The sequence below is a fragment of the Zootoca vivipara genome, chromosome 6 (genome assembly GCF_963506605.1).
Source record: "Zootoca vivipara chromosome 6, rZooViv1.1, whole genome shotgun sequence".
NCBI lineage: Eukaryota > Metazoa > Chordata > Lepidosauria > Squamata > Lacertidae > Zootoca > Zootoca vivipara.
Window position 1 is genome coordinate 34,433,276 of NC_083281.1, and position 23,523 is coordinate 34,456,798.

General features: G+C 41.3%; 1 protein-coding gene across 5 annotated transcripts in view; it reads left to right on the top strand.

Annotated features, from left to right (window-relative positions):
- The first annotated feature begins 6,613 nt into the window (after window positions 1-6,613).
- The window catches only part of PHACTR4 (phosphatase and actin regulator 4), an 85,368-nt gene continuing 68,458 nt past the window's right edge, over window positions 6,614-23,523 (top strand). The window contains exon 1 of one of the 5 annotated variants that reach the window (XM_035116955.2): window positions 6,614-6,707. The gene's annotated coding sequence lies outside the window, so the exon portion shown is untranslated. Of the gene's footprint in view, window positions 6,800-18,461; window positions 18,521-23,523 lie in introns of those variants that run through there. The other 4 variants (XM_060275774.1, XM_060275773.1, XM_035116956.2 and 1 more) reach the window with 4 other exon arrangements.

Here is a 23,523-nt window from a genome sequence, read left to right on the forward strand (position 1 = left end):
TGAGTAAGCAGGCAATCTTTTGGAGCCCTTAGATCTTTTTCCTTCTCCACCTCCCCTCCTTTGCTCAACATCCAAGCTGATGAAGACTTCTGGTGTACAGTACTCTGAAGTTTGCTGCTCCCTATTTTGTGACAGTTTAGTTATACAATGGGTTTTGGAATCTTTAAAAAGTGATGGCCTCATCACTTCCTAACAGGGCTGTCAGTCTTTCTGTCCCACTCCTTCCCATTTAACATCTTACAGGACAGGCAGATATTCAACAGATCATGTTTTCACATTGTGGAAATGTAGAGAACAATGCCTGTTGAATATCTGCTTGTGACACAACTCTTACAGGCAGAGCAACCTTTTCACAATTGGAAGAAAATGGCAACATATCCCTGCTCCCAAACTGCATTAAAAAAATAGATGGAACCTCAACTGGTCAGAGATTAAGAGGCTGCTCCTCTCAAATACAATATATATATCTCAAAATAGAGGGCTTTGCATTGTTACAGTTTTTATCATGGTAGTTCAAAATTGCTAGAACAGACAGATAATAAACTGAAAGAGTATTTGTCATCTATATTCCAGAGTCAGCCAGTTTCACTGCCAACTCAAGTCAGAATAATGCCTCTGTGTTTGTTACACTTTATTAAAAGGTCATTAGGGATATAAATATATAGCAGTTCTCTACTACTGAAAGATTTGATGATCTGCCAGAATTTCCTTTGTTCCTCTTTTCCCAGTTGTGTTTATTTTTACTTGTATTTTGCAGAAGCTCTGGAACCTGGAGGAAGTCAATGTGCCAAATGAGGAATTTCTAGGCTTCCCACCTTTGGGTGCCGGTTACAACAGCAGGAGCAAAACTGCAATTCATAGTGTATTTTAAGGATTTTGGGGTGGTTCTCTCACTATAATTATGGTATTGGATCCAGAAATCCCATAAACATAAAGCTCTCATGCCAGAGAAGGGTGGGGGCAGAGAGAAAGGAAGGCAAATTTTGTCAATTTTCCCCCCCTGCACCCTGAAGCTGCAGGGAAAGGATCAAACAGAAAAATGCACCTCTCATTCCACTCTGGATCTTCTGCTGGATTGACAAAGGGAAGGAATTCTGTTTCAAATTTCTGGAACCAGAAATTTCTTTCTCCTTGTTTCTTGTTCCACACTCAGGTTTGTGATCCGAAAAACTTAACATTTTTATCTTGCTTTCCCTGCGAGCTTAGCAAGGCATAGATGGTTTCCCCCATGCCACCACATTTTATTCACACAACCCTGTGAGGTAGGACAGGTTGAGAGAGAAGTGAGTTTAATGGGCGAGTGGAACCTGGGTTTTCATTCTTTTATTGGGGAAATGCTATAGCTCAGTGCAAGAGAATCAACTTTGCATGCAGAAGATCCCAGGTTCAATTCCTGACATCTTCAAGTAGGGCTGAGAGAGACCCCCACCCCCTGAAACCCTGGAGGGCTGCTGCCAGTCAGTGTAGACAATACTGAGCTAGAAGGACCAATGACCTGACTTGTTCATATGCCACCCTTCCATCAGAATAGAGTGATGAAGCAAAAGGTTTTAGTTTTGTACCTGGCTATTTGGGGATTGCGTTCTACACCTGGGTACCACAGCCAAAGAGGTCCCCATGACACATGGACTCTGAAGAAGGCATTGGCAGGTAGGAAAACAACGTATAGTCAGACCATGAGGGCAGCTAGTGTTGTCTACACTGATGGGCAGGGCAGCAGCTTTCCAGAGTTCCAGGCAGGATCTCTCTCCCAGCCCTAGGACCTGGGACTTTGCTGATGAGGGGAGTGGGATGCTAAACCACCGAGGTTGAGGGGTGGAATGGTATATCCTGGGAAAGGGAATGGCTGGCCTTTTTAATGGCTGGAGCCTTGAACAGGAGCACTCCACACGGCCAACCTTTTGTTGCATTGTTGCCGGTCTTACTTGTCCCATTTAGTTTCCTTGTTTTTTCGCTTATGTACCCTGTGCACCACCCATTTCCTCTGTGTGCTTCATTTACCTGTGGCATGAGAAAACTCAAGTCAGCCCACAAAAAAATCCATGACCTCTAAGGCATCGTAGCATGCTTTGCCTTTTTTCTGTTGTTGGCATTTAGAGGGATAAGCCCAGTGGTGGTGGGCCAATGCCAGTGGAAGTCACCTCGAAGGTTCTGAGGTGCCATCGGGGGCTAAGTACCGCACCCACATAAAAGTGGCAGCTAGGTGGTAAAAGGACTTGGAGTGAGAGTTGGGAAGCTGAAGATCTCTCAGGGTAAGAGACTGGGAAAGGAATGGAAATTACTCGGATGAGAGCTGAGAGGGTCTTTTCATTTTCTGTGGGAGCCAGAATTGAGAGCTGCCTTTGGACAGAAAGAAGGTTCTGTATTGGTTCACTGTTTTTATATTTTAGATACACTCCTGCTGGTTTTCTCCTCCTTGTTTTTTATACTGTTGCTGCTACAATAATTTGCATTTTATGATAATCTGTATCCAATTATGCATTACTTCTTTTTGTAATTGTATTTATATAACCGTCTTGATTTTCATATTGTATACATATTATGTTATGTATTGACATTTGTGTTCTTTTGACAAAGGGCAGTATATAAATGTAACTAATAATAATTAAGGGAGTAAAATTTGAGGAGTCAGAAAAAACCTGGAAACAATTCACACAATATATAAAAGAGACAGTGGAAAAACCTAAACTCATATTAGATATATAAAGGTTCTATGAAAAGTTAAGAAATGAATATTATGTAAAGAGAATAATTATAAATTGGAAAAGTAATATGAAAAATTAATGTGGTAAATAACAAATTATATTTAGAAATATGAAGGGGAAAAGCACGTAGGGAATTTGTATAGATCAAAAAGGGAGAAACTCAGTACCGGCTGAGAAGTCATATTGGGAGGGGAAGGGGAGGGGGGGAGGGAGGTAAATGAGAAGACCTGTAAAATGAGATAACTGTAACAACAATGTTATGGCTGTATCTTCTTTTATAGTTGTATCTTCTTTTTAATAATAACAATGTAAGTTTGTAATATTGTGTAATACATTTAATAAAGCTATTTTAATAATAATAATAATAATAATTTTCTGCACAGGCATTGCTGGCAAAAGTAATTGTGTGGTTTTTTATGTCTCTCTGCACAGCCTGCTCTTGTCCGCGTAAACAGAATTCTCTTCTGCATGATCAAGGTCAAATGGTTTGCCCGACTCCTAATTTTGCTAATGGCAGCAAGTTACTGATTGACTTTGTCCTGAAGCGAAAGTTCCTGAATCTTCTCTGTTCATGTAGTTCACCTTTGGTATCCCAGTGGCTCGGACTCACGTTTATGTATAGGAAAGATGACAGGATATTTACGACATGAGAGAAGATATTGCTGTTTGCTAGTATTTACTTCTGTCACCCAGTTTTAAGAAATCTTATTTGACTGATGGATTGATCATGCTCACAAACTAATTAGATGGATCCATTTTTTAATCTAGATCCTGGCCCAGATTTGTAACCGAAACTGGCTTGACCACCCTGATGGGTGTCATACACCAGGAGATAAAAGGGGGAAATTCAACTCTGTTGGTTCTACACTGAGGTTGGGGAATGAAGGCACCTTCTTTTAAGTGGCTCCGCTCCTACCTGGAGGGTGGATTCCATAAAGATATCACTTCTGCATCATGACATTTTCATTATGGGGTCCCTCAAAGATCCATTTTGTTCTCCATATTGTTCAACATTAATATAAAGCTGTATGGAGCTGGGTGTCATTAATCTGCTGGTGATGTCCAGCTCTGTCTGTCTTTCCAGTCAGGTGATTGATAAATGGGGCTGGACCAGCTCCCTTATGGTGAGTAAGTGCAGGGGTGCCAACTTGAATAAATACTCCAGCAGCACTCTTCTTATGCTCTTATGGCTTGCTTAAGATCAAATGCAGCCTAAATTTATGCATGTTTACTCCAAAGTACGTGTTCAAGACACCCTGATGTTGGGAAAGATTGAGGGGACAAGGAGAAGGGGATGACAGAGGACGAGACGGTTGGACAGTGTTCTTGAAGCTACAGACCTGAGTCTGACCAAATTGCGGGAGGCAGTGGAAGACAGGAGTGCCTGGCGTGCTCTGGTCCATGGGGTCACGAAGAGTCGGACACAACTAAACAACAAGTGTTCTATGGGACTTACTCCCTTTGTAAGTTTTACAGGATTGCTGTCCATAGTGGATTCATGGCAGAAGTAGAATTGCAAAAGGGAACTTCCAGATTGTTGAGTTTATTAGGGTCCCTCCAAAAGTTATTTTATTATACATTGGTTATCTCTGCATATGATGGTATCTGGGTGGTCATACGTGATTCCACTTTCAATACTGTTTGTGCCTACTTGCAAAAGTGTTGGGGTGGACATAGGGCTGTATCTAATGTTCTCTGTTTTCTAGTTCAAGGGCTCTTGTGGTAGCAGATGGGCAAGGTTTAATGTTGCACAACAGAGGAATCTAATGCAACCGTTGCACTAGTGGAAATGTGTTGTGCAATAGACTGCTCACTCTATGGTACAATGAAGTTGCCAGCAACTTGCTTCTACATTCTCTTGCACATTTTTTTTTTGGTAGAAGACATTTTGCTAAATGACTTTAACTTAGCCCTACACTGGAGATAACCCATTCATTCAATTTAGTTTCCAACTGGTGAATGTCCTGAAAAATTCCTGCTGGTATTCTGTAAGTTTTTGACCATTCCAAGGTGGTTGTGTTGTCCTGCTGTTGTAGCACTGTGGCACAAGAGTGCCCCTCCAGACAGCAATAATGAAGCAACATTGCAGAAGCATCACAGAACTACAAATAAAGCAAAACAATGTGTGGACAGTCCAGCACAAATCCACCACTAAAACACCATTATTGCAAAAATATACCCACCACCCCACCAGGTTGGAGAGGCCCATAAGCCCAAAAACTTATGCATACTTTCCTCGGATTAAGCTCCATGGAACTTGCTTTTGAGCAAACATTCATAGGTTTATGCAGTCCTCTTTTTCAGAGGGTACGCAGTACCGGCACCCCCTTTTTAGGGTTAAAAAGTGTGGCAGTGACTGTAACAACTTCATGGTGAGTACCAGCACCTATTTTTCTAGAAAAAAGCACTGGGTTTATGGTTTTAGCCACTTGGATGTGCAAGCTCCATGAGTCAAGCATCATTAAAGCACTAGTCATAAGTGTACTGCCTAGCTATCCTAGCTAACTTCTTTTTTTACAGAGAAAAAGAAATCATCATATGCTCTTCCTTAAAAGAGGCATCAATTTAAGAATGAATGAAGGAATGAAAGAAAGAAAGAGAGAAAGAGAGAGAAAGAAGAAAGAAAGAAAGAAAGAAAGAAAGAAAGAAAGAAAGAAAGAGGAATCCTGTGGGCATTCCTGGTACCTGAGTCATACTTTTGCCTGAAAGGATGCCTAAGCATTTGAAGGAGAAAGTTCATTTGCAGATTTCCACCCACTCTGTTAGGTGAGGCAGATGTGGGTGGAACTTGGATGGCCTGCAGCTAGTTCTGGAGTGTATATACGGTACTTTAAGGCTGGCTGCACTGAAACCTGTGTTATAAACTCTGTCTGCAATAGCTTCAAAGTAAGGGAGGTGTCATTTGTATGTTTTCATTTACAGGTATGCAATTTTTTAAATAACTAAGTTCCTGTTATTAGCAGCACAAGCTAAGGTATCCTTTATGGTTAGTCAGATAATGATATTGTGGGAAGTATTTTTAAAGATAAATGGGAAGGCAGTTGTGTCAGTATTTCACCTCTATTAACATTTTTTCCATGAAAAACAAACAGAACCCTTAAGATACCAGTTTAACTTTATTTTGTTAATCAACTAAAGCTGCAAATCCTATCTACTTGGGAGTAAACTCCCTGAATGAATGGAGCATATTTCTGAGCAGGCACGTACAGGATTGCACTGAAGACTGCAATACTAGCCTTTGGTACCAGCCCACTGAACACAGTGGGTTTTACTTCTGGGCAAGCATGGGTGACATTATGCTGCAACTCAAGGAGAGGGAACCTGTGGTTCTCCAGATTTTGCTGGACTACAAGTGCCATCATCCCTAGCCAATGACCTTGCTGGCTGGGGATGAAGTACAGCAAAAAATTTAGGGTCACCTGCTGTACCTATTTACATAGGAGCAAACTCCTAGGGATCTTGGTCCTTTTGTGCCCCCCAATACAATGTTTGAGCAAAAACTGCAAGGCGTCTCGTGCTGCATTGGCGTACAGTGGCATAAACTTGCGTGAACTACTTTACTAGGTCTAGTAAAGAAGCCCTCGGCTTTATGTATTCTGCAATATGTATTCTGCACTACCGTATATATGTAGATTGAATTTATTAAACTATATATATATAGCTTGAACTTATTTCCCTCTCGAGAAGCCCGGTCCGTCTCGTGACAAGGCAGCATCCCCGCCCCCGACCCAACACACTAAGTCTCCATTCCGCACGAAACCAGACGACGAAGCACCCCGCCTCCTGGCCCGTCCTCCTTCCTGACCTCACCTGTCCGGCGTCCTTGATCCCCCGCGGGCGAGGGCGGGGCCTTGCCGTAAACTACAAGTCCCGTCATGCCGCGCGCCTCACCCCCCCCTTCCCAGGAGCGGGGCTTCCGGCGGTGGCGACGGGGACCTTCAGCCCCTGAGGGACTCTCAGAAAGAGGAGGAGGAGGCGGCGGCGTTGGTGGCGCGAGGTGAGGTGAGTTGGACTGAAGTGAGGGTAGGGGGCGTCCGTCCAGGCAGGAGTTCGCCAGGTGAGAGGTGCTGCTGGTTCCCCTCATCTGACTCCAGGTGAGTGAGGAAAGTGAACAAGTTTAGCCGACAGTTAATTCTCACCCCCGCTCTGAGTGAGACGCGAGGGGGTCTCTCTCGCAGCCCCCCAATACTCTTTTGTTTTGTTTTTGCTACTTTAGTTTTCTGTACGGGGTGGGTGGGGCATTTGCTTTCTTTTATCCCTACAGCCAACTCCCCACCACATCCCGCTTTTCTAATTTGCCAACCTCCCTTTCAGACGCTGCAAGGGGCTTTGCTTCCTGCTCCTTCTTAATCCTTCCGAGCTGCTGCTGCTGCTTTCTTTCTTTCTTTTTTAATCCATTCACATCAACAGATCTGCTTTCCCCGTGTTGTTAACCACTCATTTTCACTCAGTTGACATGATATGTGTTGTGGCTGGTTTTGTAAAGAGGCTTCTGAAAGGCGGGCTGTAACTCTTAAACAAATGAATACATCTGCCCATCCAAATTCTCTGCCCTCCTTCTGAATTCTCTCAGCTCCCTCTGCCCTTTCTCAGTCCTCGTAGTATCTTGCACCCATCATTTAAAAAAGGGGGAGTTTCTCATTATTTCTCTCTCTCTCTCTCTCTGTCTCTAGTATTAACCCACCTCTTCTAATATTAGGGGGAGTTGATATGTCAGTGCCTTCCTGTCATTAGGTGACCTCCCTTTTGTGCCCCTTTGCCCCCCAAATGCATTCTGAGTGACTTGCATGACCCCTCATTCATTGCTCGTTTTCCCTGCCCCCCTCCCTGGCTTTGGCTGTTGTGTTTTATCAAGTATATTGGTTCTTTCTCCCCACTCATGCCAAAAGGGAACTTTCCTCTTTGAGTTTTCAGTGTGTTACAAAAAACTAAATCAATCAAGAGTGATGTCCTCAATTTACTTTTGGAAGAGTGTGTGTGTGTGTGTGTGTGTGTCTGTCTGTCTGTCTGCCTGCCTGTGTCTCAATATGTATCTGCCAGTACAAGATGAGAATATGTTCCTATATATGTTGAATGCCTCAAAAAGACTGATTTGAGGGGTGGCTGGTTGATTTGTGGTTGCTTTGTAGTTCAGAAAGTAAGATTTGTCTTCGTATTCTCTTTTTACCCTCATGAACTGCTCTGAGCATGTTTGTTAACTTGTAAACAAATTATGAGATTTATTGGGACGAATAGAAGTGGCTTGCTTGAACATAAGCAGAGGAGTCTGTGTGAGACAGATAGTAAACTTTTGGGATGCTGGTATCTTCCTCTGTTTGACACTAAGAAAAGGAAGCCACCCTAATTGTTTAACGTTTCTAGCTGCATGAAGTCTCAGGAGAGGCAGCATATTAATTTTTAGAAACTAAATATTTACATTTGCAAAAGTGGGAGTATTTAAACGATGTCTTAATCTGCCCCCCTCCCCCCGGTAGAAAGTGAATGTTTTAGTCAATTCTTCCCTCATCCAGAGTTTCCCAACCTTTAGATGTACTGTGCTGCCCACCATCCCGTTTGGACCTAATTAAATGGATGCTGGTTCATGATATGGAAATTGCTATCCTTTAAGTTGCAGTGGAGAATCTGTGCTTCTAGGCATCTGTATCTAAGATTAGATTCTTAACATATTTTTACCTACTTAGGGAAGTGTCCTTGTTCTCAGAATACTGAATTGGGAGAAGTCTACATTTTTCAAAAAGGGGGTCACTTATTTAGGTACTTCAGTATTGATTTCCTGGGTTATCTTTTGTCTTTTACATGTGTGTCTTTAATCAGGTCTTTTTGTTCACATGACTCATATAAACATATTGTTGCTGTGGACTAAATATGCTATCTATTTACTGTTTTCTTCCAATGGGATTATTAAACCCTTTTGAGTACCTTGGATTGTGTTGTGCCAACCCCAGGTTGGGCTTGACTGGGGTATGTCATACTTGTGCAGTGTGCAAAAGTTTGGGTTGTCAGTAAGAATGAAATTATTGTTTCAGGTCCCTTTTTCTGTATCCCAGTTATCACGTTCAAGAATGTTCTTCCCTAACCCCAAATATGGGAAGTGAGACAGAGGTGTGCAAATGCTTAATGTGTTAACTCTTACAGTCTTCTGGAGCAGGAAGTAATGCTTTCCCACTAAATGGAAGGAATGCATGTTAAATAGGTCAAATCAACAGAGCCAGTTACTGTTTTCTGAAAATGAAGACTGAAAAATAATGGTTGTGATTCTTCAGCTGTAAGCTGAGATTTTTTAGTTTTAGCTAGTCATAGATAGTAAGATCACTGCAGATGGTGACAGCAGTCACAAAATTAAAAGACGCCTGCTTCTTGGGAGTAAAGCAATGGCAAACCTAGACAGCATCTTAAAAAGCAGAGACATCACCTTGCCTACAAAGGTCCGTAAAGTTAAAGCTATGGTTTTCCCAGTAGTGATGTATGGAAGTGAGAGCTGGACCATAAAGAAGGCTGAGCGGTGAAGAATTGATGCTTTTAAATTATGGTGCTGGAGGAGATTCTTGAGAGTCCCATGGACAATAGCTGTCAAGTTCTCCCCTTTTTTAAGGGAAATTCCCTTATGCTGAATAGGCTTCCTCGTGAGAAAAGGGAAAGCTTGACAGCTATGCATGGACTGCAAGAAGATCAAACCTATCCATTCTTAAGGAAATCAGCCCTGAGTGCTCACTGGAAGGACGGATCCTGAAGCTGAGGCTCCAATACTTTGGTTACCTCATGAGAAGAGAAGACTCCGACCCTGATGCTGGGAAAGATTGAGGGCGGAAGGAGAAGGGGACGACAAAGGACAAGATGGTTGGACAGTGTTCTCGAAGCTACCAACATGAGTCTGACCAAACTGCAGGAGGCAGTGGAAGACAGGAGTGCCTGGCTTGCTCTGGTCCATGGGGTCACGAAGAGTCGGACATGACTAAAAGACTAAACAACAACAGATAGTAAGAAGATAGAGCTTCCATAGAAAATCTGAGTGGGAATATAAATTGCTGCTGAGGAGCTGATCTAGACTGTGATTGCATCTTTGTTTCTGTGCTTTCGGATTAGAAGTACCGTATGTGATTATGCAGACTTTCTACTTCATTCAGCCACCAGTTAAATTGATCTCTAGTTTAATTTGATAATCTTGGGAAGCAAATCACTTCTACCGAGCAAAATAGGTCTATATCTTGGTCATGTGCGGCTGTTCTTGATGGTAGTCACTGAGATTGGTGATGTTGAGATATTAATAAAATGGTATTAGGTGACAATAGCTGTTAAATTGATATATAAATTCTACAGGGATATGTGTTATGTCTGCAGCCTCAAAAGCAATATGTTTTTAAAAAGAGATTTATTGTGGCATAAACTCGAGAAAATCCAACCTTAATAAAGGAAACATGTAAAGGTAAAGGGACCCCTGACCATTAGGTCCAGTCATGACCGACTCTGGGGTTGCGTGCTCCTCTCGCATTATTGGCCGAGGGAGCCGGCGTATAGCTTCCAGGTCATGTGGCCAGCATGACTAAGCCGCTTCTGGAACCAGAGCAGCACATGGAAACGCCGTTTACCTTCCCGCTGTAGCGGTTCCTATTTATCTACTTGCACTTTTACGTGCTTTCGAACTGCTAGGTTGGCAGGAGCTGGGACCAAGCAACGGGAGCTCACCCCGTCACAGGGATTCGAACCGCCGACCTTCTGATCAACAAGCCCTAGGCTCAGTGGTTTAACCACAGCGGAGTTACCTAAAGCTAGTTTGCTATTGACAGTGAAATGCATGCCAAACAGAAGGGATATACTTTGCAAGGAGCTCAAAATTTATGAACTAGGAAGTGCAAAAGTAAGGGCTCTAGTCTGTAAGTCACAGAGTTTCCCTTTTAAGTCTGCAGGAAGTAAAGAATGCTTAGAAAAGAAGTTAATGTCATGGTTAGAGCATTGGGCTATGCTTGGGTAGCATGGGTTCAAATCCCCCTATCCCAGCTGTGCATCTCAATCATAAGACCTTAGGCTAGTCACACTCTTTCAGCCTAACTTACCTCATAGTGAGGTTGTGAGAATGAAATTGGGATGGAGGATAGAAAAGCGAATATGTGTCACCCTAAGCTCCATGCAAAAGAGATGTCCCAACTAAAGTTTGAAATCCTTTTAACTTCAGGGGGAGATATCTCAGCACATTCTTAATTTTCAGGGGAATAGGCACTCCTGGCACCTTCGGACTTCAAAGTATTCAACTGTGACTGGGTTGTGTCATCAAAGTTTTATAGCTCCATTATTGAATATGTCTCACAGATCAATACCCCCTTTGTTAAATGTATATCACTCTTTTGTTGCATTTATTTTAAAGCACATGAGAGGTAAAATGTTCTGAGACAATCAAAGCATGCCTTTGAGTAAAGAACTTGCTTTTCCTAATGTTTATTTTTAGCTGTTAATTAGCAGTGCTCACTGAGTCCTTTGAGATAAGGGTTGTTTTGGGGTGTTGCTGTATGACAGCAGCGGTGGTGCTGTTATGAATGGCTTAAGTGGTGAGCCTCATTTATTTATTTAATTTCAAGTGTTTGGCTTCCTCTATCCCCAAAGCCTTATTGCGATATTTTAAAAAGCCACTTAAAGAACTTCTTCATTCCTGACCAGATGTTTGCTCAGATAATAACTCCGAACGCTGCATTTGAAAAGACAAAGGCTTTGACTTTTATAAAGTGTCTGGAGAAAGTGGGGTGGGTCAAAAACCAGAGAGTAGCTTGCACAATGGCAGGCTTTTGCATGTGGAAGGAATTGCTAGGAAGCTAGCCTTGGCTACTGGTAGCAATCATTATGGGATGCAGGGAAGCAACTTAAGAGTTGTGTTTTGCTTCCTTCAACCTTTTCTCTGTTTTCCAGTTCTTGGTATCATCATTGCCCACCGCCCCACCCCGTAAAGTGCTTTCAAAACATCTTAGTATTTCTCTCTCTCTAGAAGAGTCTCTGTAGGCACTGGCAGCCTTGCATTTGAGCACTAGCCTGGGAGCCATAATTGAAAATGGACTTGGATGCAGGTAAGTGAGCTATGTGTGGGCATATGAGGGACTGAAAACTTTGTCCCTCCTCTGTGTTCAGCATAGAAACTAATCAAGCTGCCAGAGGAAGAAAGCCCCTGCTTTGACTTCCAGTACAGAGATGCAGCAGGTTTCTACAAGAGGGACAGGAGCCGCACATTACTCCTCTGCTAACACACAGCAGGCTAGTAAAAAGTTTTGGAGGCTAGTGACTTTTGTGGGCTTATTTACAAGGTTGCTAAAGGCTTTGGTACGGTCAATAGGGATGCTTGTGGAATTCAGTTCTGTGAATTTGAACAGAAACTTAATTGGCCTGATCCACACCTCCTGGACACATGTGTTGATCCGATCATATATGATAACGATTGCAGTTAGAACGTTTATTATGATCTGATCCACACGTTTGTCCAGAAGGTGTGGATCAGACCAGTTAAGTTTCTGTTAGTAACCAATGCTACCTGAGAACTTCAGTGACCGTGTTGAATCCAAGAGCACCCACAAACTATGGACCTGCCCTTTCCAGGGGTCTGCAACCCGATCCAGGACAGGCCACTTCCTCACCTCAATTTAGGGCACTTAACACTTCTTTCTTCAATTCTCTGCTTCAATGTATTGCCCCATCTCAGTCCATCACCATCTCCAGGCACTGGTCTAGCTGCTAGCACCTGGATGCTTGTTCTGACTCAGAATACACAGAGAGATATCAATGGGCATCATCTGCATATTGGTGTTGCCTCACTCCAAATCTCCTAATGACAGATCCCCAGCAGTTTCATATGGATATTAAATAGCACGGGGGACCCCCGCAGGATATCACAGAACTTCCATGATGTTGAGCAGTAGCCTTCCATAACTACTTTCTGGACACAACCTTAGAGGTCAGAGTAGGACCACTGAAGTACATCCCTCCCAGTCCGCACTTCCCACAAGAAGGATGGTGTGGTTGGCAATATCAGAAGCCACCAAGAGATGAAGGAGAAAAAGCAGAGCTGCACTCCTCTTATTTCGCTCTTAACAAATGTCACCAAACAGGTGGCCAAGACGGTTTCAGTGCTATGCTGAGCCTGAAGGCAGACAGGAATGGATCTATGTAATCAGTTTCTTCCAAGCATTAGGAATAGTGATGCAAAATCCATCTTTTAAATAAGTGTGGTGGGTGGGTAGTCACTGAATAGTTAAGCTACATATGGGTAGTTAACTGCTTGTTTCTAATGCAGTTTCTGGGGTTGTTATTTTTTAATGAAAAATGGCCCAGCACTCCTAATTTAGTGAGGAAGCTCTGACAGTTAAATTCCATTAAAGGTTTCTTCCTGAATAACAGCTCTTGATGCTATAAACTTTGTGGATGCTTCCAGCAGAGTACCTATAAATTCTGTCTCTGGATCATATCTCATTTGCTTACTGCTTGCTAACTAGCCTTGCCCTAGTAAAACAATGTTTCACAGTCTAGGTTGTCTCCTGTAGTAACCGTAGAGCATTTATACACCCTTGAGATTTGTTACCATAGGCTAAATATTTGAGGGTCACAATGTTTAATCAAAGTGATTATTGTAAAAAATACTCTGATCTCAAGTGTGTGTATGTATGTTGATCAGCTGATTTATAGTTTCCCTTCATTAAATGCAGATTAGAGCTGTTAAAGAGAAGACAACTTCCCCTACCCCTCTCAAGGTCGTGAAGAATCCCCCCCCATTTTTTTTAGAAATGTCTGGTTTGAAATCAAGTGTTGTGCTTCGAAAATGAAAGAAAACTCGTGGCTATGGACTTTACTTTAGCCTGGCATGCTTATCTAACTGATCTCTGCCCAGAGACCTTGCTAAATCCTTATTGACATACTAATCTTTGTTTGAATTGTCTTCATTTCCTAATAACTGTCACCAAAGCTCTGTCATACAATGCTTTTTTGAGGGGCGGGGCGGGCGGGAGGAAACCATGTTCTCCCAAGATATTCTCCTGGTGGCATGAGCCAGACTGCATCTGTGAACATATGAAGTAGCCTTGTATAGGAGGCATTGTATGATACCAGTTGTCTAGCAAGGCAGAATGGGACATACCGGTGATGGAGGAGAGGGTAGTATTAGGTGCAACCCTGCCCACCAGAGCAATAACACTCAAACCCTTTTCCTGCTCTTATTATCCCTGTCTGTGACTTTCACTTCTCTAAAAGCTTGGCCATCTCCTGATCTCTTAAGGCAAAGAAAAAAAGAGGGGTCAGAAGGGGAGAAAAGTCATGTGCTAGAAATGAAATTTATTCCAGGGATGACTCTTTTCTTGAGGGTACAGTTTTAATATCAATTCTCACCAAAGGCATAGGACACTATATTAACTCCATTGACTCTGCTCATTTTCAGTGATACCCTTTATATATTTTAACTCCCTCTTATGATGTCTGTATCATGTTGCATCTTTCTTCCTTCTCTTCTTTTCCCAGAAAACTCTTAGAGGAGACACTTTTACTCAATCCACAACCCTTGCCCTCACTTGTAAACACCTGATGCTGCAAAAAGAAAAGTGAATGCAGAGTAGCTTGCACCAGGCTTGGTGTTGGCATGATGCATCCTTGGGTAGTTCCTGGAGCTGTAGTGCCAAAACCTGCCCTGAGCCTCCTACTTTTGGTGGCTAGGAGCAGCATTATAATTTCCGGTAATGCCTCTGACATATCACTTTGGGTCACTGTGGTCAATTAAAATAGTGGCTCAAAGTTGCCTGATTCTCATGGCTGTACCATGCCTATGGATCCTTCAAACTTTGAGTTGTTCCTAACTTGCACTAGTGCAGTACTTGGTAAAGTAACAAGCCTTTACAGACTCTCATTGGTTTTAGGCAGATGGGAGGCTGTTGCCCTGCTTCTGATATTTTATGTGGGGAAGGCAGGAAAGATCTGATAAAGCACTTCTGCAAATGATGTTATTTTGTTGTTTTTGTGCCAGTGGTATGTGGATTATGAAATGCAATTTGCAGTTGCAATGGGCATGCTGTCTAGCCCATTATTATTATTATTATTATTATTATTATTATTATTATTATTATTATTATTTCTACCCCGCCCATCCGGTTGGGTTTCCCCAGCCATTATTAGTTAATTGAGCATGTCTTCCTGGAAGTCAGGAAGCAATGCAGGGCATCCAGGGGTGGAGGTCAGCTATAGAGAGCCTAGTACTCTGGGTGATTAGTTTCCAACCATAAACCATTATAGGCAGAGGGGTTTGTGTAGGCTAGATCAAATCAAATTACAAAGCTATATGCGAAAAAACTGGAATAGTGTCTGTCTCTTTATAGTAGAGCAGGGCTGATTTGGAGTTTTACCAGCAAAACTGAAAGAAAGCTGTGGAGAGAAGGATAACTGTCATTCACTAGTCAGTGGAAAGAATCCACTGAACTGGCTGCAGCCCCCCTCTTCTTTTTGCTAAACTCAGCCCATTCTGGACTATGTCAGTCCTTGTGCTAGCTTTCAACCTTAATCACATCCTGGGTGAGGCTCATGCAGGTACGGCATAGCTGCAGATTGCAGGGCCTTGAGACTACATGTGATTCAAGGGAAGCAGCAACAAGTTCTGCAACAAGAATCTTCTTAGAGGAAGCCATATGCGTTTATGAAAGGCAGTTCCCATCCTAAATAGTTTAAGGGTACATTTGGACCCGGGAAAGAAAACACATTCAGAGGATGAGCCTGACACTTGCTTTAGATACTATTCCAGCTGATTTTATAGATTATTTGAGTTTATATGTTGTTTTCTACCAAGATGTCTCAAAGTGTTACAACAATAAAATTCATGCAGAAGTACCTTACAAAAATATTTGAAATCAGTAACAACAGAGAGTGTATTTCTTCAGGAAAGAAAATACATTCAAAGAGTGAACCATTCTTTTCCTTTTTTTCCTCTGGCTTGGAAATTAACACCTGCAACTAGTAGGGACAAAGTGTATTTTGTAACAAATGCATTATGCTGTGGGTCCAGGCTGTGGCTTCTGATCCATATATCTGCCATGTAAAACATGATATTCCAGATGTCAGGAAAATTAACCCACAATGTGACCCTTAAGATGCATTCCCTTTCGCTTCAATCGTGTGCTAAAATCCCCTAGCTGACTAAAATTGTAATCAGAGCCAGGAGGAAGTCAGAAAGCATCTACTGCTCAAGCGTAGGAGTGTCAATGTGTGACCTGCTTTGCATTTTAGATGTGATGTCTGTATGTATGTTTGTGGGTCTTCTTAACCGGATGATGATGGCTCTAAGTTAATCAGCTGGCTTTAGCTGAGCAACTTGTACCTGCCTGTGCATTTATGTTCTTTTTAAGTAGAGAGAGGCAGCTGTTCATTGTGGTGTTTGGAGATATAAAAATGGAAACAAAGCATGGAGAAGCATCTGCTACAGCCGTATTGACTACTTAATACAATAAAAATTCCAGTGTGTGTGAAATACTGTGTGCCTTTTGAGTTCCTTGCATCTCATTTTTATTGAGATGTAGACCAAATTATAGTGTTTAGATGCAATTTCCTCTCTGCTCCGTCCTGTTCTCATCAATTATGATCTGGCTATTGTGCCTGAGGCCAATTAATTGTAGAAGTGCATTTTAAAGAAATGCCAAATGAAGCTGATGCCTTGTGAGCTCAGCGGAGCATTGGATAAATCACATTAAATTTCCCATGGGGAATAACTAGTGCCCAGTATATCTAATGCTTGCCTTAGTCTGCATTGGAAATTTGCCATGGAAACAGGCTGCAGCTAAGCCTCCCTGACCATTGGTCATGCTGCCTGGGGCTGTTGCATGTTGCAGTCCAGCAACATCTGAAAGGGACACAGGTTCCCCTACCTTGATCTGAATGATATAAATACCACAAAGCCTTTTTAATAAATGTGGTTCTATTAGGATGCAGAAGGGCTAGGATTTGCCTTTTATGTTTTAGCATCATGCTTTGAAAAATTAAACTTAATTTTGTCTTTTAAAAAAACATTTTCGCCCTTTCTTTGTAAAAATAAATAAACAAATAATACTAATTCCCTTAAGTAGGCAGGTAGGATGGCTTGAAAGCTTTGGAGATGTTTACATTTCCAGTTAGCACATAAGTTATAGATTATCTCCTCTCTGTGAAGAATTTATTCTGATTTGGCAGCATTAGTGACGAGGAATAAAAACCATTTTTGAAATCCACTTTGCTGCATTTGAGCCTCCAGGCTGCAAACCTGTGGTGAGATTTCCCTGTCTGCCTGACTGGAAGCATTCTGTGTGATGACTGTGCTAAAGGTGGTTTCACTCTTAGGCACAAACTGGTTGTTTGGAGGAGGGAGCTGACAACTGGACAGACAAACACATGTTTAGAAGCATTATGTGGGAAAGAAGCTTTCAAGGGTGGTCTATAACCATTTATTGGAGCCTTAACAAAACCTAAAAATAATTCTATTCATTTAAATGCAGTGTGTGCATTGAAAATATGACGGCAGTAACACCAGAGGAATAGAAATGAGGAAGACAAAAGGAAACTCCTGGTTTTCAACTTCCATGCTATGTCTGCAATATCAGTATATCCCTCCCTCCCTCCCTCTTTAAGGTTGAACGTAAAGCACTATACCTTTGAGGATTACTTCAGTGTAAGATAACAATATTGGCCTTGTTTTGCCGTCCTGGGCTTCATCAGTTGTAGTTGGCAATTACTACTATGCCATAAGATCCACAATCTTATTACATCACATATGAACTTGTACAACTGATGGAAGCCCAGGATGGCAAAAACAAGGCCAATATTCCGGAAATCCTTGTCTGGACTCTGTGAAAGGATTCTGTGGAATTGTACAAGCTCCCATGTGGATTGTTTGGACTTTATGGACATACAAAGACACAGGTGGAATAGAAACTAGTCTCATCCCAAAACTCTGGCCCTCCAGATATTTTGGACTACAATTCCCAGTGTGGTGTAGTGGTTAAGAGCGGTAGACTCGTAATCTGGGAAACCGGGTTCGAGTCTCCGCTCCTCCACATGCAGCTGCTGGGTGACCTTGGGCTAGTCACACTTCTCTGAAGTCTCTCAGCCCCACCCACCTCACAGGGTGTTTGTTGTGGGGAAAGAGGGGAAAGGAGATTGTTAGCCGCTTTGAGACTCCTTAGGGTAGTGATAAAGCGGGATATCAAATCCAAACTCCTTCCCCGACCACTGGTCCTGTTAGCTAGGGATCATGGGAGTTGTAGGCTAAAACATCTGGAGGGCCGCAGTTTGGGGATGCCTGCAATAGTACACGTATGGACCTCGTGAATGAACTGATCTGTGAATGAACTGATCTACTGGGTCTTCTGCTTACTCTGTTGAACTTTATGAGTTATTTCCGTTGAACTCTATAAGTTATTTGATATGATATAGTGAATAATATATTTTATTTATGTAAGAGCACAGCCGGTTATGTCTTTTGTGTGTTTGTTAAATATAAGCAATGGCACACCTAACCTAGACATTGGAAATAGAGGCGAATGACGTTGCCTCTGAGCATCAGATGCATTTGTTTATTTAATAGGGAAAGCAGGAAGAAACTGAGCAGTATTGAAAGTTACTGCTTTTTCAGTGCCAACGGTGAGGGGTGTTTCCTTGGCACTGGCTGCTCTTTAGCTGCTGCCCAATCAGGTGCACCTCAGTTCCAGGTAGCTGACTCATTTCATGTGCTACACAACCGCCTGTTGTTTCCATAGCAGCTGAAAATTTACCAAGAGGGTGGGGTCCATAGTTCATTGCAACCTGGTTTGAAGAGTGTACATATGGTTTCATACTTAATTCTGGTAAGGAATTTTCTGCTAAAGACATACTTGAACTCACCATCACTACTGCAACACGATGTGGATATTTTAACCATATTGGTGACTTTCAGATGTTTTCGTTTCCTTTTTCCTGGCTGCTAGCAATTCTTTCAAGCTAATGGCTCTGGGAGTTTCCTTGGGAAGTGCAAGTGTGTATAATGTTTCATAGCGAAGCAAGTTCTGCTTTTATAGTACGAATAATCAGTAAAAGTAGAATGATGAAACACTTTCATTGGTTCTCAAAGAACTTTGCCAAGGAAGTATAAACTTGCTCAATTTATTTTGGTCCATTTCACTTGTGCGAGAGGGCACAGGATGTAATTTTGTATTAGAGGCACCTGGATTCAAACAGCTATTTTGAGGTTGGTATACATTGCCTTTTAGGTTAAAAAATCTTTACAAACCTAAAAACTTAATTTTTTATTTTTTTTTATTTTTTGGAAAACCATCCTATATTGCAATGGAGGGAAAGCAAAGGCTGAGTAAAGCCATTCTTCTCACTAAAATGTGTTAAAACCTGGACGGTGCCAAAAAGTCTGCATCTGGTCAGCCTCCCTGGGGAATGTATTCCAAGGATAGGGTGTTATAACTGAGGTGACCCTACCGCACCTTAGATGATGAGTGTTGGGACTGGGTCGGTCCTGGAGCAGCAGGAGGTATGAGATAAAGCCAGTAGTTGGAACCAACAGGCAAGCAGTGTAATTCAGCAGCAAAAAACCCTAATTCAATTCTAGGCAGCATCAACATCATGCAACATCAAGGCAAGTAATATTACCACTCTTTTCCCCACCCGGAATACTCTGTCTAATTCTGGGTACCACAGCTTAAGAAGGATATCAACAAGATGGAATGCGTGCAGGGGATGATGCCCAAGATGATAAAGGGTCTGGAAAGCTAGCCTTATGAGGGAATTGGGAGTAGAGAAGACTGAGAGGTGATAGGATAACCATCTTCAGATATCTGAAGAGGTGTCACATGGATGATGGAGCAAGGTTGTTTTCTGCTGCTCCACACCATAGGACCTGACCAAATAGATTCAAATAACAAAAAAGAACAAATAACAAAAAAGAACTTATGACTAAATATTAGGAAGAATTTTTCTGATGGTAATAGCTATTCAACAATGAAACAGACTACAGTGGTACCTCGGGTTAAGAACTTAATTAGTTCTGGAGGTCCATTCTTAACCTGAAACTGTTCTTAACAGATTAATAGATTTCGCACAATGAACCTGGGCTGCAAACAGGAAGTTGTTTTCTGGACCATATTCTGCCTTTCTAGACTTCATAGTCAATAACATAATTTCTTGCTGAGTATATTATTATTTCCTAAAGTACATGAAAACACACCATGCCTTTGCTTCAAGTACATCAATAATTGGGATTACAAGGCCAGCTTGAAAACACAACTAGTGCCTTTGTGGCAGTGCTGGGAATCGATCTTGCACTGGCACAACTGCTAGGGACACAGGGTATGAGTTGCATTCTTATGTGCAGAAAGGGGAAGTAAATACCATTTTAGTTTGCTTGCACAGCAAATTTGCTACCAGTAGGATCTGCAGAAACTGGTATAAACATGCACAACCTTTTTTCTTTCTTAATTTTAGATATTATAAATGTCCTCAGGGACACTTACAAGAAGATTAAAATCAAGTTAAAATGCATACTGTAAAATAAGTCAGCAATAAAGCATATGAAAGCTGCATAAAAAATGGCAAAGACAAAACTGACGTAGACCTGGAGCAGATTAAAAAGGCCTGGGAAAGTAAAAATGCCTTTGCCTGGTGCTGATATGCTGTCATTAATGTAGGCAATAGACCTGCTTTTCTTGGGGAGGACATTCTGTAGTAGAGGTACCACCACTCATAAGTTCCTTTACCTAATAGCCACTCATTGCACCTCGAGCAGTGGAAACATCCAAAGAAGAGCCACAGAAGAAAAATGTAAGGTCCAGGTATGTAAATATGGAGACTGAGGATCCTTCATGTACCTGGTCCCAAGTCATTAATAGTTTTAAAAGTCAAAAACAACATGAGTGTAAAGCACAACAAAGATAATTACAAAATTGTATTATTTGCGGACGATAGCCTTTTACCCTGTTTCTCATATTTTAAGACATACCCATAAAATAAGCCATAGCAGGATTTTTAAGCATTCAAGGAATATAAGCCATACCCCGAAAATAAGACATAGTGATAGGCGCAGCAGCAATGCCGACCGCAGCAGCAGGAGGAGGAAAAAAATAAGACATCCCTTGAAAATAAGCCATAGTGTGTTTTTTCGAGGAAAAAATAAATATAAGACATGTCTTATAATATGAGAAACACGGTATTACAAAACCAGAAGATACAATTCCAAAAATTATGGAGAAAATAAAAACCTTTGGCAGATATCGGGATATTTCATAAATTGGACAAAATCAGAGATTTTACCAATAGGGCCAAGGGCTACATTGTATACCATGTTTCTCATATTATAAGACACGTCTTATATTTATTTTTTCCTCAAAAACACACACACTATGGCTGATTTTCAAGGGATGTCTTATTTTTTTCCTCCTCCTCCTGCCGCGGCCGGCATTGCTGCTGTGCCTATCACTATGTCTTATTTTCGGGGTATGGCTTATATTCCTTGAATGCTTAAAAATCCTGCTATGGCTTATTTTATGGGTATGTCTTAAAATATGAGAAACAGGGTAGAAACAATCAATTTAGGATGTGCAAAGACTTTATTAAATACTTGGGTATAATGATTTTATCAGATATAGACCAAATTGTAAAATTAAATTTGAATCAAATTATAAATGAGATTTCTTTTGATATTGAAAGCTGGGGACATGTAAACCTCTCCCTTTAGGGAAAGGTTCTCAAAATGAATGTTGTCCCAAAGCTTTTATACATTCTTAGAGGATTAAAGGTAAAGGTAAAGGGACCCCTGACCATTCGGTCCAGTCGTGACCGCCTCTGGGGTTGCGCGCTCATCTCGCATTATTGGCCGAGGGAGCCAGCATATAGCTTCCAGGTCATGTGGCCAGCATGACAAAACCCTTCTGGCGAACCAGAGCAGCACATGGAAACGCTGTTGGATTACCAATGTATATTCCCAAATTATACTTCCCAAAAATAAATCAACTATTTAGATCATGCCTGTGGGGTACAAAGCCACCAAAAATATCACTACATAAAATGCAACTTCCAACTAAGGAAGGCAGTTTTGGGCTTCCAAATCTGGAATTGTATCACCAGGCTTCCCTTCTGAGTAAGACTAATTATTGGAGAGCTAGCAGGAATCCCAACTGAGCTACTCTCGAATATAGTTTCTTTGAACCTCTTGTAGGGTGGACTAAACTCGGCTCCAATTTTATGAAATATCCTATTATCCTGGAGACTATTAAAGCACCTATAAAAATTTGGATGAATAAAAATAATAAGGATGACCCCTATCATCATGAGAAATTAACAATATGGGCCAACCCAAAATTAAAAATTGGAAATCAAGTAATAATTTGGCAAAATTGGATCAAAAAGGGTATTTTGACATTGAATCAATTAATTGAGGAAAATTACAAATTTGTAGATTATAAGAATTTGCAAGTAAAGTATGGATTATCCAGTGAAACACAATGGCAATACATCTAATTGAAACATGGTAAAGGAAGAAAGGGCCCAGGGGACTGCCTACTATTCCTCAACTCGACATTACTAAGAGACAAATTACTATCAAAAGGCAGAACAGACCCACTACACATCGATGGAACACAAGTCGAGATAAAGAAAGAGATGCCTACCAGAATTTTGAAAAAGAGGGAGAACTATAGATTCATAACATCGGCATTATGGAAAAATAACATTAGGTTTAAATGGGAATTCCCGGAAGGGATAACATTTACATATAAAGACAGAAAACGAACTTATAGATCAGTAGAGGAGACTAAAATATTTTGGAGAAAATACTGGGACGAGCTAGGTGGGGAGAAACTACCAGAGGCAAAGGGAGACAGCAAGTAATTCTGTGGGGAATGAAAGTCTTTTTAGCATTTGTAAAGTAAAGCTCATTTTTTTGTTTTTCTTCTTTCCCTTACAAAGGAATCTCATTTGTTTATATTTGCTTACATTTTTCTGTTAACGGTTTACGTTTTGCTTTTTTTGTTGTTTCTGTTTTTTCTTTCTTCTTTTTTTTAAATTTTCATCTAGAGAGTGATTTGCCTGACACTGTTTCATTGTTTACCGATATTTTTTAGGCTTATCCTCCTTTTTATCCCTCTGTATCTACCTGGTTACCACTTGACAGGTGGATATAGGGTAGTAATAAGAATTCATTATATATATAATAAAGGGCAACCATGTTGAAGTGCATCTCTTGGAATATAAACGGATTGAATAGTAAATATAAGAGGAATAAGACAGAATGTTTATTAAAAAAAAAGAAATGGGACGTAATCTGTATGCAGGAAACGCATATTGTACAAAACCATATAAGAGTGCTAAAAAACAGCAGGCTGGGCCTCGAATTTATATCTTCAGGTACAGAAAAAAAAGAGGGATAGTTATGTACATAAATGGAGTGTTAAAACCCAAACTATTATTTAAGGACGAGGAGGGTAGGATATTGGGAGTAGAAACGCATACAAGAGAAGGAAAAATAATAATAGTGGGCATTTATGCACCCAACGACAAGAAAGATGAATTCTTTAAAAAGGTAGAAGAGGCTTTATGGGACCACATGGGAGATAATATGATAGTGATGGGAGACCTAAACGGGGTGGTCTCAATAGAGATGGATAGAATGCACAGGGACAAAGAAATTAAATCAGGTAAACTCCCTCAATCATTTTTTCAATTTGTGGAAAACTACGACCTGCATGACGCTTGGAGAATTAAAAATCCCAATGTTAGAGACATTACCCACTATTCGGATGCACAGAAATCGGGAGGAAGAATTGATGCAATCTGGATTTCAAGGAAACTAACACTACATCTAGAAAAG